Here is a 15,604-nt window from a genome sequence, read left to right as displayed (position 1 = left end):
TTTCTCAGCCTTTCCTTCCTGCCATGTGAAGAAGGTTCCACCTTTAAAATCAGCTCCGATGGTCACCCGTCTAGGAACCTCCTTCACTCTCTCAGAGTGGCCCGCCGTCCCTCCTGTGCACAGACCGTCACAGCTGTGGTCGTTTTCTGTTCACGGATCAGAGTCCCCCCACCCCCGAGAGGCTGCTGCTCAGGCGAGGGCTGCACAAGTCACACCTGTGTCTTCAGTATCTTCACCATGTGTGATGGTGATGCGTTTTTGTGACTGTTAAGGGGTGTACTGTGTCCTCGCAGAAGATGTCGAATTCCTAGCCCCAGGACCTCCGAATGCAAACTTACTTGAAAATAGAGCCTTGGCAGGTTGTCAAGATGAGGCCTTAGGGTGAGCCCTCACGCAGTGTGACAACGTCCTTACCGGAGGGGATCGGGGACAGAGAGGCCGGCACGCAGGGAGAACGCTGCGTGAAGGTGGGAGTGGCGATGCCATGAGCCAACGGGCCGTCGGGAGCAGGGCCAGCAGCCTGGGGCAGGGGGAACGTGGCTCTATTGACACCTGGATTTGGGCTTCTGGCCTCGGAACTGTGAGAGGATAAATTTCTGTTGTCGAATCCACCCAGCCTGCGGTGTTCTGTTACAGCAGCCGTAGGAAGAAGTGAGGAACCCCTGCCGGACGGCCGAGGGAGCAGGGAGCAGGGAAGCCAGCCTCAGCCGCTGGCACCAGCTCTGACCCCCAGGCAGGTGGGGACAGAGGGTGCGGGAGGCAAGCTCAGTGCAGGGCTGTGTCCTGGGATTCAAACCCAGACCGCCCTGCCCAGGAGGATGTAAATACTGGGCGTGACTTTTTGCTTGTGAATTGAGACCCCTCACTCTCAGTTAAGAAAACTATCTCTGAACCTCAGTTTTACCTAGATTTCTTATTCTTTACTAAGAATTTATGTCAGGCTTTAAAACCTATCTCAAAGTAATTGTTTGCTTCAGTGTATTTTCCATTTCAGATCCCCTCGGTTCATTGGGAGCAGTCCAGGTTTTGCCTCTCTCCGGGCAATGCTTGGCTAGACACTTTCCTATACTTTCAAAATACTGAACTCAGAGTTCCGGCAGAAATGACGAAATAGTGGTGAAACTCTCTTCAGGTAGTAACGTGAAACTGACCCCTGTGATTTTTTCAAATCTCAAGGATTTTACACACAAATACAGTTGGTTTATGCTCTTGTCAAATGGCTGAACATTTAGCATCTAACTGTTCCAGGAATGTAACTGTGAGCTTGTTCTTTCTGAGAACATTACTCGTCACACTCGTGATGAGCCTGTTTGGCTGCTGCCCCCACCCCTCCACCGCTCCCCCATCTAAATCAGGCACATTCCAGTCTCCTCGGCTCGTGCAGAGCTGCGGCTTTTGGAGTTAAGTGGACTTTCATTGGCATGTTGTCCAGAATGTTACAAAGAAGACCTCGGACTCTTTGATGGGAACTTCCTACCGCTGAGCAGAGGCCAGTGCAGGTGGCCCGCCCATCTCCACCCTGGCGGGGTCATGAAGGCCGGTGGAATGTCACTCTTGTGTTGGTGCTTTAATGCCCTCCAGTTCCCCTCTTTCCAAACGGGAGGTGATGATAATAATAACTTGTGACAACATGGTGAAGGTCAAGTCCCACAAGAACATGGTTTGGAGATTCAGTGATTGAAGTCACCCCTTCTGTGGGAGTCCCACACACACCCCTCGAAGGGGCAGCAGGTTCCCGGGCACCAGCCCTGAGGGTCACAGGATGGACAGCTGAGCTGGGATTCTCGGAGACTGTACCCAGCCCTGAACGCTCCCACCGAGGAGTGTGGAAGCCAGGCTAGTTATCGCCAACTTCCATGGTGCATCAGTTGAGGGCTGCTCGTGGGGCTGAGTCGTCACCCTGGTGCCCCTGTATGAGCCAGCAGACCCCTGTGGCCAGGGGTGGACCTCAGGAGAGCGGCACAGGGGCTCGGCGGGGTGCGTGGGGACTTGCCGCCAAGCTGCAGGTGACATCCGGGCAGAGAGAGGCACGATGGGCAGGCGGGGACAGTACATGCTGCTACAGGGAGACAGAAAGCCCAGGGCAAGCAGGACAGAGAGGGCACAGTGAGAGCCCGCAGGCAGCAGCTGAGGTGAGACGTGTGGCCCCTGGGGGCTGAGGGTGTCTTCCTGACTCCTCCAGGGACACCAGCCTAGTGTGTCTGTGTCCTGGCCTGTAGTGTCCTCATAAAACCTCCCCTTTGCCAGTTCGAGTGGATTTCTGTCCCTTACCCCCAGCGCCCTGATCAGAACACTTGTATGATCCGATGCATTCAAGCATTTATGCGTAAAACTTGACTGAGAACTGACCGTGTGCCAGCCAGCTCTGCAGAGACAAATGTTAATAAAATCTGGGGGTTGTCTGGGGTAGCTTACACTGTGGGGAGCTGTTTAAGTTAAAACCAACTATTCCTAATAAAACTAGGAGATATTAATATGCTAAGATTCACTTTAACATGCGTTTGGAATTCACGTATTTATTAGGGTTCTTAGACAGGAGACACCTGGAGGACAGAGGCACTGCTGCTCGGCGGCGAGGACCGCGCTAGGAGTTTAGGTTGTCTTCATCTGGTGGGGTCGCCGGAGCTTGTCGCCGGCTTGCGAGGGGGCTGGACTTTCCACACCACCTCTGTCACCCTGCAAGGAAGTTTCCTGGTGCCCTGCCCTCCTCCTGGTCTCAGAGTTACCCTTCTGCATCCTGGTGGGCAGCCTTGAAACTGCCCAAGAGGATTATTCTACGTTGGGAGTTTTTATCCTTTCCCCCATCACAGCCCCAGACAGTCTTAAATTTCTGCAAGAAAGATGACTTTTTTCCTCTTTTGCAGACACGGCTACCTCTTGAAGAAACACTGTCCATTTATCTAACCTAAAGCACATTGACTGTCTTTTAAGTGAATTGCTGACGTAGGCAGCAAAGAGAGTTGTCAATTCTGACATTACTGGTAACTTTGCAGCCGCTCCCATTCCTGTACATGTCATTGAGAATACGAAGCCTAGATCAGGAAACGAAATCAGACACGCGTGGCTGATGATACAGCCCCACGAGTCACACACGGCCGCTTCGGGGTAGCTGCTGTGCCGGCGAGGGTCCAGGGCTGTCTGCTGCCGCCTCGCGCGCGGTGTCTGTGACCGTCCCAGCCTGCCTGTTCAAGGGCTTTTTTACCTTACAGACTCAGTGCACGTTCTGAAGCCCCTCTACTCTCAGGAAATATTAATACTTTGTAATCTATATAAATGAGCTAATTAAACTTTGACTGAACTTACCGGTAATGTGGTGGGTGCAGACGTGCAGGTCAGCCGCGTGTGCAGAATCGGAGATTCAACGCCTGAGTCGGCAAACACAGGAAAGGCGTGACAAAGGACGCTTTCGCGTCTAGAGCTGTCCCATCACCTTGGCCCGTCTGCTGTGACAAGAGCTCCAGGCAGCAGTGACAGAGAATGCACATCACGGTCCCCGGTGAAAGTACCTCTGCTTACTTTACTGTCAGAATAGATCTGAAGGCACAGGCCGCTGCCTGCCGGCCCGCCTGGGGACGGAGTCCTCTTCCTCCCCCGTTGGTGAGAGGCCTCCCTGTACTGGTCCAGGATCCTAGGCCCAAGAGCTCGCCTTCACCTTCCCCAGTACAGAGGTTTTGGTTGTTTTGCTTTGTTTTGTTTTCGCCTTTTACCCTTCCCCAGCTGCACTGGGTCATCCTGTAGACAATGGGAGGGGCTGGGTCCTACCAGTGGCTTCAGGGTCAATTGTCACCTTTCATCCCGCGCCTTTGCGCCGCCGTGAGCCGCGCTGCCCCCCAGGCCGCCTCGGGCAGGAGCACGGAAGGAGTCGGCGCGGGCTGTGACCTCCTCTGGCGTCTCTGGCTTCCAGACGTTCTACGCTCTCAGGCTTCCCCACACAGGCCCTTGGGAATTTTAACATTTTTGGCTAAAATCTTTGTGTTTGCTGCGTGGCCGTGTGGCCTCTGGCATCTGTCCCGCCTCTGCTCTGCGGCAAGCGGGCGGGCGTCCCTCTCCTCTCTCCTCAGACGGTGGGTCATGCTTTCCCTTGGGCGTTCGGTGACTCGCTCGCTCTGTGACTTCTCCGCTCTGACGGCACGGTTACTGTGGTTGAAGTTCTCCGGCTTTTCTTGCGGCTGGAGGAGGAGGGTGCTCTTTCCAGCCTCCGCATCCTGGGCGCAAGGAAAACGCCTTCCCCGGTCACATTTCTGGTCGTCAATCTGTGCTGACAGTTTCTGACCCCCTGTGCCAGCAGAGTCACTCATGTTTACAAACACAATCCACAGGTGCTGGGAACGTCTTGACAGGCCTTTTGAATCTCCTAAGAGGCTAAATATTATCTTGCGCAGCTTTGGAATTCTATTGACTTAGAGATGCCTGCTTTATTGAAACTTGGTTGTACTTGCAGGACAACCTCCAAGAATGTCAAGCCTCCAGACCCACTTTTCAGGTTTGTGTAACAGCCCCCAGGAGTTGGGGGGGGGGGCAGGTGCTACCCATGGAAGCAGGCAGGCCAGGGTCCCAGGCGACAGGCTGGGCTGACCTGCTCCTGAAAATCCTCCCTGTTGAGAACGTAGCTTGGAGTCCGTGCTGCAGTGGCTTTCCTGCGCTCACTCTTCTGTAACCTGATCATTATCCCCCGCCTCCCCCTGCCACCAGGCTGCCTCCCCCTCCTTCCAGTTCGAAGTTTTTCTTCTCATATCAAGTCATTTAAAACAGTCAAAAGCACTTTCCAGTTTGCATTCCATTTACACTTAGCGCTTTTCACTCAAGCCTTTCTATGGAGACTTGACTTGAAGACATAGAAAAGCCTTTGCAATGAAAGGGAGAACTACTCATCTCAAACCTCCCTCTGTTCAGTACTGTGTGGGATACGTTTGTGATTGCTGAATGGAGCCCTGCGAATGGACTGAGCGGGCAACAGGAGTCACTGCAGGATGGAATAGAATGGAGGGTTTTTGTTTTTTTAATGGAGTATGTAGAGGTGTTATTGAAATGTTTGCGAGCTGCATGAAATGTGTTATCAAAGTTCTCCCTGAAGGAATTGCTTACTTTTGAAAGGCAAGGTTATTTTATTTAAGTCTCATGGGCGAATGAAATATCGTACCCAGACACGTGAAGGAGTAGGGGTATTTATTGCTATTTAACTCTGTCAGGTTAGGAGTTAGAGGATTCAGCAGAATGAAATAATAGATTTCACTCAGCAGCTCATTTCAGAATCCATGGGTCCTTTACACTATTTATTTTGTAATAATAATAAAGCAATTTTGTTAAAAGCTCATGATCTTTCCATTCTATTCCAGAAAAACATAAGTCCACTCCTGTGGCCTTGTTTGAACATTTGTTAAGCCCCTTTTATGTGCAGCACACTGTGTGAACCAAGCTTAGTCTGTGCCGTCAGTGGATTGAGGTCTGACGCAAATGAGAAGGGTCCAAGCTAGATTTTTTTCATACATTTTTCATTTCCTTCAATGGATAAACAGAAGAGTTCTTATGACACTGGGTGTTAATTCTTACAATGTAAATGTCTTTGTGTTTTTATATTTTCCCTGGTCACCAGGCTTTTTCTTCTAACCAGCTTGACTTTTGAATTCATTTGGATTGATCGAGCTGACTGGTCGTGTTGGCTCTGAAAACACAGACAAAAATCATTGCCCCTCTGATCTTTAGCTAAACATGTCAGTCACGTAAGCTTTCAGGTGGATGTTATTCTCTAGCCTTTTACAATGTCGTTACAGATCATTTAATTTTTCCCTCTGTTTCCTATTGATCCATGGAATACTGAAACGGTTTCAAGGACGAGTCACTAAATTAAGTATATTGTGCATTTCATTTGCGTCCTCTCTTTAAAGCCATTAGAAAAATCTGCAAATACTTGCTGGGAAGCCTCTGGTCAGGATATGTTTTGGGGGCACTTTAGAGTTTCATCAGTGGGAAACGTAGGGTCCTGTTCATTTTTAGGGAAAATCTTTTAGCCTAAGATGGGAATTTGCACCAGGAGAGTCCAAGAGAACTTTGAGTCTAGGGCTTCGTCACTGCCTGTGAATTTGCAGGTTCTAAGACCCTCAAATGTGGCCAGTGGTTTTCCATTATGACCTGCTTGCTAGGGGGTTGAGCTTCAGGGAGGAGGAGACTCTATCTCAGCGTGGATTTGAGCAGAAACATCCGGTGATAACGCCACAGGGAAGCTAGTGTTAATTATGATGGAGGATGTTCTGTCAGTCCTAGCTCTTGAGTGTTTTAGAAGTAGCAGAATCCAGGAGAACTGGTGCTGAGGTTACGGGTCTAATGCGCTGTCTGCTCTCATGCTGTGTCCTGTCCCTTCAGTCTGTGGACCTTCTCAGGTACCTTATTTCCTGGCCAGGTGAGAGCCCTTTGAATGCTGCTTCTCGGTGTCTCGCACTGGTGCTTGTGTCAGAATCTTCCTGGCTTTCGGAAAATTTAAACTCCCTGCTCCTAGTCCAAATGTTACCGAGTCCAAACTCGTTCTGCTCGCCACATGACAGGCCAATAAATTGGGAGATGAAGTGTTGGAGCAAGGAATAGTGACTTTATTCGGAAACTGGCAGACCGAGAGGATGGCAGACTAATGTCTTGGAGAACCATCCTGCTCCAGTCAGAATACAGGCTCCTTTTATATTGAAAAACAGGGGAGGGGATGTGGTTGGTTGTTGTAAACTTCTTGGTGTAGGAATTCTTTGTTCCTGCAGCCGTCCGTGTAGGTCAGGTCATGGTGCTCCTGCAAAACCTCCAACAAAACAAATGTTGTTCTCTATTCTGCAACTTGTTATCTTTACCTGAGTGCAGAGCTAGCAAGACGAAGCCTAGAAAACAGGGCACAGTGGTTGAAACTAAAGGAACGGATCCAATATGGAGTCAGATTCGTTCTTCTCTGTTACACAAAAGCACTAACTTGGAGTCCCTGAGGGTGGGGCTGGAACCTGTGTATTTCATCCACTTCCTGGGTGGAAATGTCTGCTTCCTCTTTATGAGTCACAATTTCCATATTTCAAAATCAGGGGATTAGACTGGGATCTGTTTTTCAAGACTTTCCCTATGTGATGCTGGCACAAGCCAAGGAATGCTGACAGCCACCAGGAGCTGGAAGAGGCGAAGAATGGATTTTCTCCCAACGCCTTTGTAGAGAATATAGTCCTACCGACACCTTGATTTCAGATGCCAGCTTCCAGAACTGTAAGCAAATAACTTTCTGTCATTGAAAACCACCACCTTGGTGGTGATTTGTTATGGCAGCCACAAGGAGCAATACCCCATGGTTTTCACTGAATATCAAAGGATAACTTCTTGCGAATTTTCACTGCTATCACTTGATTGGTTATCTGGGATTAGATTTACCTTCCTACTCTTCAAAGAACTGGGCAAAATAATGAAAGAACTTTTTCAGACGTTGGACAACAAGCAGGGCAGTACTGCGTTCCCTGAGAGAAGAGAACAGATGAGGTGGGTGGGCCTTAGAGCAGGAGGGAGCCACAGGTGGGTGACCGGACTGAGGGCAAGAGACTAAGGGGCTGACATTTGCAGGACAGAGGACAGAAATGCTGGTTGCTATGCAGGGAACAAAGTCCAGAAGTCTGCTTACGGGACGCTTTGGATCTTTGTGAAGTACTTTTCTGCACACGCGCATGTGCAGTGAGATGCTTATCATTAGTGACCTGGACAACGCACGTGCAACCCATAGGAAGACATTCCAGCACACCTGCTCCATCACCCCAAATGAGGTAGATTGACGGGGCCCATGGTTGGCATGGATGAGGTGAAACAGGTAGGGCCATACATGGCTGGTGGGAACATAAAATGACATAACTTCCTTCGAAGAAGATCAGGCAGCTCCTATAACATCACTATACACTTATGACCATGTGAATTTACTCCTTGGCATTCCACGAGAAGTGAAAAGCTTACGTCCACACAAAGACTTGTATACAGATGTTCAGCCTGACTTGTGTGTAATTGCCCCAAACTGAAACAACCAAGACATCCACCAGGTGATGAATGAATAAACAAACTGGGGTACATCCATACAAGAGAAAATCCCTCAGCAATAAAAAGGATAAAGTTCCTTGTACATGCAGCACTGGTTGTTCTCAGAGTCATTACGGTGAGTGACGGAAGTCAGGAAGCAAAGCGAATGCATTGTAGGGTTCAGTGTATCAAAAGTTCTAGGCCTGGCGCAAGAGGGAAGACTGGTCTGTGGTTAGGGCTGGCTGCGGTGGGCAGAGGTGCCATACGGCAGAAGGGCATGAAGGAAGCTGTGGGGGTGATGGAAATTTTTATTTATGGGGGTGATAGTTTTGCGAGCACTTTTGTTTGCATTTGTCAAAACTCATTGAACACTCAAAATATGTGAACTAATACATTTTATTGGTAAAATATTGCTCATGAATTTTTACCGAGGATTCCAAGTAAGGGTTCAATGAACCGCACAGGGATGGCTGAGATTAGGCTCCGTTAAAGACCCCGGCAACCCCCTCTTCTTAGTTCAGCTCTCTAGAACATTCCATTTTTAAATATGGACACCATCCTCTCAAACGATGAAGATCAAGTTCTGTGTGTCAGTTTCCAACAGGAGACTTTCTTCATATCAGCCACAAGATGTCAGGGCAGTCTGCTTTACACATGTTAAACCTCTCCATCCAAATTCAGACTAATGTTCAGAATATTGTGATTCTAACAACGATTAGTTAGCATTTTGGACAGCACACGTCCCTCTGAGGCTGCAGGCTGAGGGAGAGGGCTGTCCTTTCCACCAGGGACTCCCAGCCACGCCTGGTCCTTTTGAAGAGCTGTGCACACAGGGCTTCAGGTGCACTTCCATTTTTACTCACCTCAGATGCTCAGGAAGCATCCCTGGAGACCCAGGAAGACCTCATCACGGCTGCACAGCGCTTAGCAGACAGTTCTTCATGTTTATAAAGTCAGAAGTTTTGAGATGCATGCAATAAAAATTTGATTTGATACACACTGAGCTTATGTTACTACAAGGTTTTCAGCAGCTGGGTCAAGAAGCTGCATTATAATTGAAACTCTGTCTTGGAATCCTTGGATCATTGGCTTGCAGTTCCCAAAGCTAATTTTACACACACACACACATATATACATACAAAGCAAACTAGTAAGGTGCATAAAGACAGCGCCCATGTATCCGCAGAAAACTCTGAGTTGAAAACACATACGCACCCTACTGTTCACAGCAGCAGTATTTACAACAGCCAAGACATGGAAGCCACCTAAAAGTTCATCACAGATGACTGGATAAAGAAGATGTAGTATATATACGCAATGGAATACTACTCAGTCTTAAGAAAGAATGAAATAATGCCATTTGCAGTAACAGGGATGGACCTAAAGATGATCATATTAAGTAAAATAAGTCAGAAGGAGAAAGACAAATATATGATATCACTTATGTGTGGAATTTAAAAGATACAAATTCTATTTACAACCACAAAACAGACTCACAGACATAGAAAATAAACTATGGTTACCAAAAGGGAAAGGGCAGGGGAAGGATAAACTAGGAGTTTGGGATTAACAGACACACATGACTATATATAAAATAGATAAACAACAAGGACCTACTATAGAGCACAGGGAAGGAACTATGTTCAATTTCTTATAATAACAAATAATGGAAAAGAATCTAAAAAGAAAAAATATATATGTGTATACACACATAATTGAATTGCTTTGCTGCACACCTGAAACTAACATTGTAAATCAACCACATGTCAATTTAAAAAAAAAGCATGGCCAAGTGTTGCTAGTAACCATGTAAATTAGTACAAATATTCTGGAGAACAATTTGCTATGTGTATCAAAGCTTAAACTGCACATGTTTAACTCTAAAGCTTAAACTGCACAAGTTCACTTCTAGGAATTTCTCTTATGAAAATAATTGGTAATGGGGATATTTATATTGTAAAAATAATGTTTGAAAAGTTTTTTAAAAAGAGATGTATCAGATAAATCCTGCTTTTTATACAATAGAATATTGGGAAGCAATTATAAGTCATGTTTCAGAGAAGAAAGTTGAGTTTTTTTCACTTGAGTTTTTCTTTGTAACTTTTCTATATTTTGCTAAGTTGCTGCAATTTTTAAAAAAGGGCTTTGGCAAAAGTCTCAACCAGAATTAGACAAAATTTGTTCTTTAGCTTGCAAGGTCAAAAAATCAAGACTTAAGCTTTCTGTATGTCTGAGCTGAATCCAAAAGACAAAAACATAATTAAATTACATATGGCCAAGAAAATTGCTTTCAGCAATTTAAAAATGGCTTAAAGACCATAAGAGATTTAAATCTTTGATGATCATTACAGACTATTAGTGTTTTAAAAGGAATTTTGTGTTGTTTTATCAATATTTTAATTATATCTTTTCATTTTTTAACCCAATGACAAAAAAGGAAGTCTTTTATATCTTCAACTAGACCAGGCATAAATGCCCACAAAGCAGTTCAGAATGTGTCACCTCAAGCATTTAATCTACTAATTAAAATTAGCCTTGAAAAACTGTGAAATTACTAAGGATAGCAAGAATGAAGCATTTAAATGCTGTGAAAGTAGCAACTATGGTAAGATAAAGCATAAATGTTGGCAAAAAAGTATTTTAAAACTCTGTATTAAAAACTTGAAAATATTTTTTAGTGAAAACATTTTATTAAAGTATAATTGATGTACAATATTGTATGTTACAGGTGTATGATATAGTGATTCACAAATGTTGAAAGGTTATACTCCAATTACAGTTACTATAAAGTATCGGCTACATTTCCCGTGTTGTGCAGTATGTCCTTGTGGCTTATTTTATACATAATAGTTTGTACCTCTTAATCCCCTCCCCCTAGCTGCCCCTCCCCTTTCCGTCTCCCCACTGGTAACCACTTTTTTATTTTCTATATCTGCAAGTCTGTTTTTTTTTTTTGTTGTTATATTCACTTGGTTGCATTTTTTTAGATCCCGCATATAGGTAACTTTTGAACTTAGAAATTATACCTCAGAAAATTAGATGTGAATTTAGCAGCAATGTACAAGTTGTTCAAATCTTCTTCCAAATGATTTAAAACTAATGCTTATTACATTTAAATTGACTTTAATGAGAAAATAAATATATTTCTTAAGTGAAAGCACTTTTTTTAATTTGATAAATTGAGCTATGGGAAGTTTACTTCTCAAATGGATTTGACTATAAAACTCTAAAATTTTATTCTAGTTCATTTTTTACCTAGAAGAGTTGTCTTACACTTGATAGACTATTGATGTCATGCTGTGTGTTTCACAAGGAAATAACAGAGATTGGACGAAAACTGCACCTTGGGCATGCATGCAAAATAAATAACAAATTGTGATGGTAAAGCCAAAGTTATTAATGATTGACTGTAACATTTATCAATGAGAAAAGTCAATGAAACCATGGGAAATAAGCACATGAGAAGATGCTTAATACTGCTGGATTTCAGGGAAATGAAAATTAAAGCCACCATTAGACACACCTTGTAGAACATCTTACATTAAAAAGGAATGACCGTGCATGGGCTGCCCGGGACACGGAGGCCCTGGAACTCGCACGCACCGCTGGTGTGACTGTACGATGGTACCAACCCTTGGCAGACACGTTCGGCAGTTTCTCAAAAACTTTAACATACACCTTCCACGTGATCCAGGCATCCTACTCCTAGGTACTTACTCTAGTGAAACAAAAGCACGTCACTGCAAAGATTTGTACACATGTTCACAGCAGCTGTATCTGCAATAGTCCCAGACTTAAAAAAAACCTAGATGTCCATCAACAGATGAATGGATAAACAAAATGCCATATATCCATACAATGGAACAGCATCCAACAATTAAAAGGAATACACGACTGATGCTGGCCACAAATGGGTGACTCCCAAAACCGTGATGCTGAGTGAAGGAAGCAGAAGAAAGAAAGGATACGTTGCATGATTTCAACTTACATAAAATTCCCGAAGACGCAAACTCATCTGTAATGACTGGGGGTGGATTAGCAGTTCTGGAGGTTGGCGGTGAAATGAGAGGCAGGAAGGAAGGACTTCAAAGGGCACAAGGAAAGTTTGCACATGGCTCTTGTTTCATAGCATTGAACTGGTAGAGAAACTCATCAAAATTCTCAAATTGTACACTTCAATAGGCACAGTGTACCTTATATGAAATATACCTCAACAAAGCTGTTAGAAATACAAATATAAAAAAATTAATCCACTAGAGATTATGTTCTATCCACCCCCAAATAAAAAAATAATTACTTTAGAACTTTTATGACATGATGCCCTGTTTTGCTAACTTAGAGTGATTTGCTGTCTTGGTGTTAGACCCACCGTCTGTTCAGTCTTAGGCTCCAGTCTTAAGCGGCCTGAGTGGCTGTAGTTTGTGATGTATTGTTCTGACCAGCAACCGCTCACGGACAGCGATGCATATGCCATGGTCTTATGTTACTTTGTTCCTAGAACCAAGGCAGTCATTCTGAATTCTTTGTTTCCCTGTGTGTACATACCACCCTTGTGGTTCTGCTTTTTTCTTTATCTGCTGTGCACAGCTCATTTGTGTATACCTAATTTCAATGTTTATTTATTTTATTAATGCTCTGAGCAGCTCTTGCCACTCAGGGCAGTGCTCTTTGTCTGCCAGGCCGTGTCCAGAGAGGACCGAAGACTGCAATCTTTAAGCCGGAAGGATGACAGCATCTCACCTGCCATCTTTCTCGCCTCCATCTGCATGACCACACCTCTTAGATTTTGGTCTCGTGGTGCCACACCCCATAAACCCTTTAAAAAGTCCTTGCTGTGTGGGTGGGAATTTCAGCGAGGGAGTGATTGCACTGCTCTCTGTCCTGACTGGGGGCTGGGGAGGGGGGCGTCCTGTCCCCTGGACACAATGCCCTGCGGCAAGTCTGATAGTGATGGGGGAGTGAGTCTGTGCCGCGTGTCACCTCTCGGGTGTGAGCGATGGGGACTGCACTGCCTGTCCCTCTGCTTATCTTCGTCCCTGCCCGTGGGCTCTGCATCCTTGTGCGATGAATCCTCTGCTATTTCCTGCTCCCCTGCAGGGGCGTGGCAGCCCTGAGAGGCCAGGAGCTTGCAAGTCTGCAGTGGAACACCTCTCTGTGGTCTGCGCATGGAGTCAGGTTGAATCAGGAGGCTGGAGGGCAGGATGCTGCTGCCAGAGCCAGCGATCCCAGACGCATAGAGCTCTCTGTAGTGCTGGTGAGAGACGTCCGGGGGGAATAAATACATTTATTTTCTCTTAGGAATTAAAACAAACAAACAAAAAACCCAAGCTGATCAGGTTACACTCGCTGATTTCTATTCACTTTCTATATTCAGTTTACTTAATTTGCCACGGGGTTGGCAAGGTTGTGTGGGGGGAGAGCCAGGCTTGTGGACATGTCTGCGAACATCTGTCCCAGGACAGAGCCTGCAGGAACCCCTGCACTGTGCCCCCGGTGGCTACCCTGGGGACAGGCAGACTTTTGGCCTCACAAGGAGGCCAGCTGACCTCTCGGACATCAGAAGGAGCGCCAACTCTTCCAAGACAGACGGAGCAGGAAGGTTGAGAGGCAAGGGAGAGAAAATGACAGAAGGGATCTAGTTACACTTTAAACTGGGATCTAAACATTATAGAATCGTAAGTGGTAGGATGGAGCCTGGCTTCATAGTTAGTGTGTGACCTCTTGGTATCTAGAGGGCGCAGGGGCTGGCATGGCCTGGGGTGACGTGTAGTGGCTGATGTTCGTCAGCGTGGCAGGGCTGTGGTGCTGGTTGTCACATCACACACAGGTCCAGGTGTCGCTGAGAGGGTACTCTGGGGTGTGATGAATATTTCACAGTCACTCTGCGATAGGAAAGGCCCTTTACCCTCCATTATGTGGGTGGGCCTCGTCCCATCAGTTGAAGGCCTGAGGAGTGAAACCGAGGTTTCTGGGAGAGGAAGGAATTCGGTCTCAGGGCCACAACGTCACTTCCTGCCTGTGTGTCCAGCCTGCCTGCCAGCCCCATGGAGTTTGGACTTGCCAGCTCCCACGATCTCACAGATCAATTCCTGAAATGGTCTCTTCCTCTCCATTTCCTATTGGTTCTGCTTCCCTGGAGAGCCTGACCGATACAGTGTGGGAGAAAAAGCTTTAAAGACAAAAGGGGAAGTTTTCATAATACGCAGACAGAAAATGTACTTTTTGAGCACTGGGGGCACTTACATCCTTTATGCGACTCCAGGGGCAGAGGCCCCTCCTGCCAGTCCCTGAGCGGCTTGGGTGGGATTGACCGGCTTCCTGGAAGCCATGGGCTCACCTGCCGCGGCCCCGGGACTGGTGAGCATGGCTCCGCCCAGGTGCTCTGTGATTCCGCCACACGTCTCTGGGGCACCACCCCCCATATGTAAAGAGCTCTCCTTGCAGTCCTTGGGGTTAGGTCTGCAGCAGCCCAGCTCGTGGCAGGAGTGGACGTCGTGCATCTTTTGGGGAAGTCACCTCCCTGCCAGCAGTTGGGTGGGTCTCTTCCAGGCCATTAGTTTTGGAAGAACGTGTTGAAGCTTTTCTCTAAAGGAGCCAATAGCACACTCAGTTTCGCTGGAGGCAGGACATGGCCCCACAGGGACTCTTCTTCTGATTCCACATTAAATACAGACTTACATCTTTTTTCGCACCGCCTGGGAAGAGCTGACTCCTGGTTTTCCTGAAGCCTTCAGATGCTATGGTGTTTTGTCATGCTGGGTCAATGTTCCGAAAGCTTTGATCTTTCCCGTTTCAATGTGAATTTTACATCTTCTTTTCAGCCTACTTTGTTTTTCTCACAAAGGGCTAGGATTCAGCCTTTGATAAATTCTCATTTGCAGAAGGGAAGTAAAAGGAGAAAGAAAAGCACTTGGGCCCTTATAAAAAATACAAGATTTTCTCTTGACTCTTCCCTGTGCAATCATTTTGAAGTTTGAAGGGTAACACACACACACACACACACACACACACACACACACACTTCAAGCATGAAAAGAATTAGAATTAAATCAGGCACCACGCACAGGGACGGAACTCAGAGAGGAGATGCAGTGAGGGCTCTGACAAGCCTTTTCTTTATTCTCGTGAGCTAATTGTGTCACTCGACACGCTGGCATCGGGAACAGTGAAATTCTGACAGGCTAATTTGAGCTTGTGGTTCCAATGAAATGTACATAAGGCACTTGTTAGATTTAGTGACAATCAGTGTCACTGTCTGTTTAAAAGCAATCCATTTATTTGGTTGCCTGTGAATGCAGGAGCCTGTTGGGGGGGCGTCAATGTCCTAGTTCAGGGTCTGGCTGCAGCCGGACAACGTGGAGGCTGAGACCTGGGGCAGGAGGAAGGCCCTGTGTTGGCTGCTGTGGGTGACAGTGAGGGCAGGGACTGAGAAAACACCAAGCAGTGATGCACTCTTGCACTGGACAGTAAAAACGGGCTCACGCTTTGCCTGGGTGACTTCACCCCATGTGGCAAGATCTTACAGATGTTGACTAGCAGAGATTCCAATGGTGATTTTATTTGGTTATAAGTCCAACTTGCGGCTTTG

General features: G+C 46.4%; 1 protein-coding gene across 1 annotated transcript in view; it reads left to right on the top strand.

The window, feature by feature from the left end:
• Window positions 1–15,604, top strand: part of C8H6orf118 (chromosome 8 C6orf118 homolog) — a 74,160-nt gene that overhangs the window by 41,591 nt on the left and 16,965 nt on the right. The window lies entirely within an intron of this gene.

This window comes from Camelus ferus, chromosome 8 (assembly GCF_009834535.1).
Source record: "Camelus ferus isolate YT-003-E chromosome 8, BCGSAC_Cfer_1.0, whole genome shotgun sequence".
Classification (NCBI taxonomy): Eukaryota; Metazoa; Chordata; class Mammalia; order Artiodactyla; family Camelidae; genus Camelus; species Camelus ferus.
This window is presented reverse-complemented; position numbering and strand designations above follow the sequence as displayed.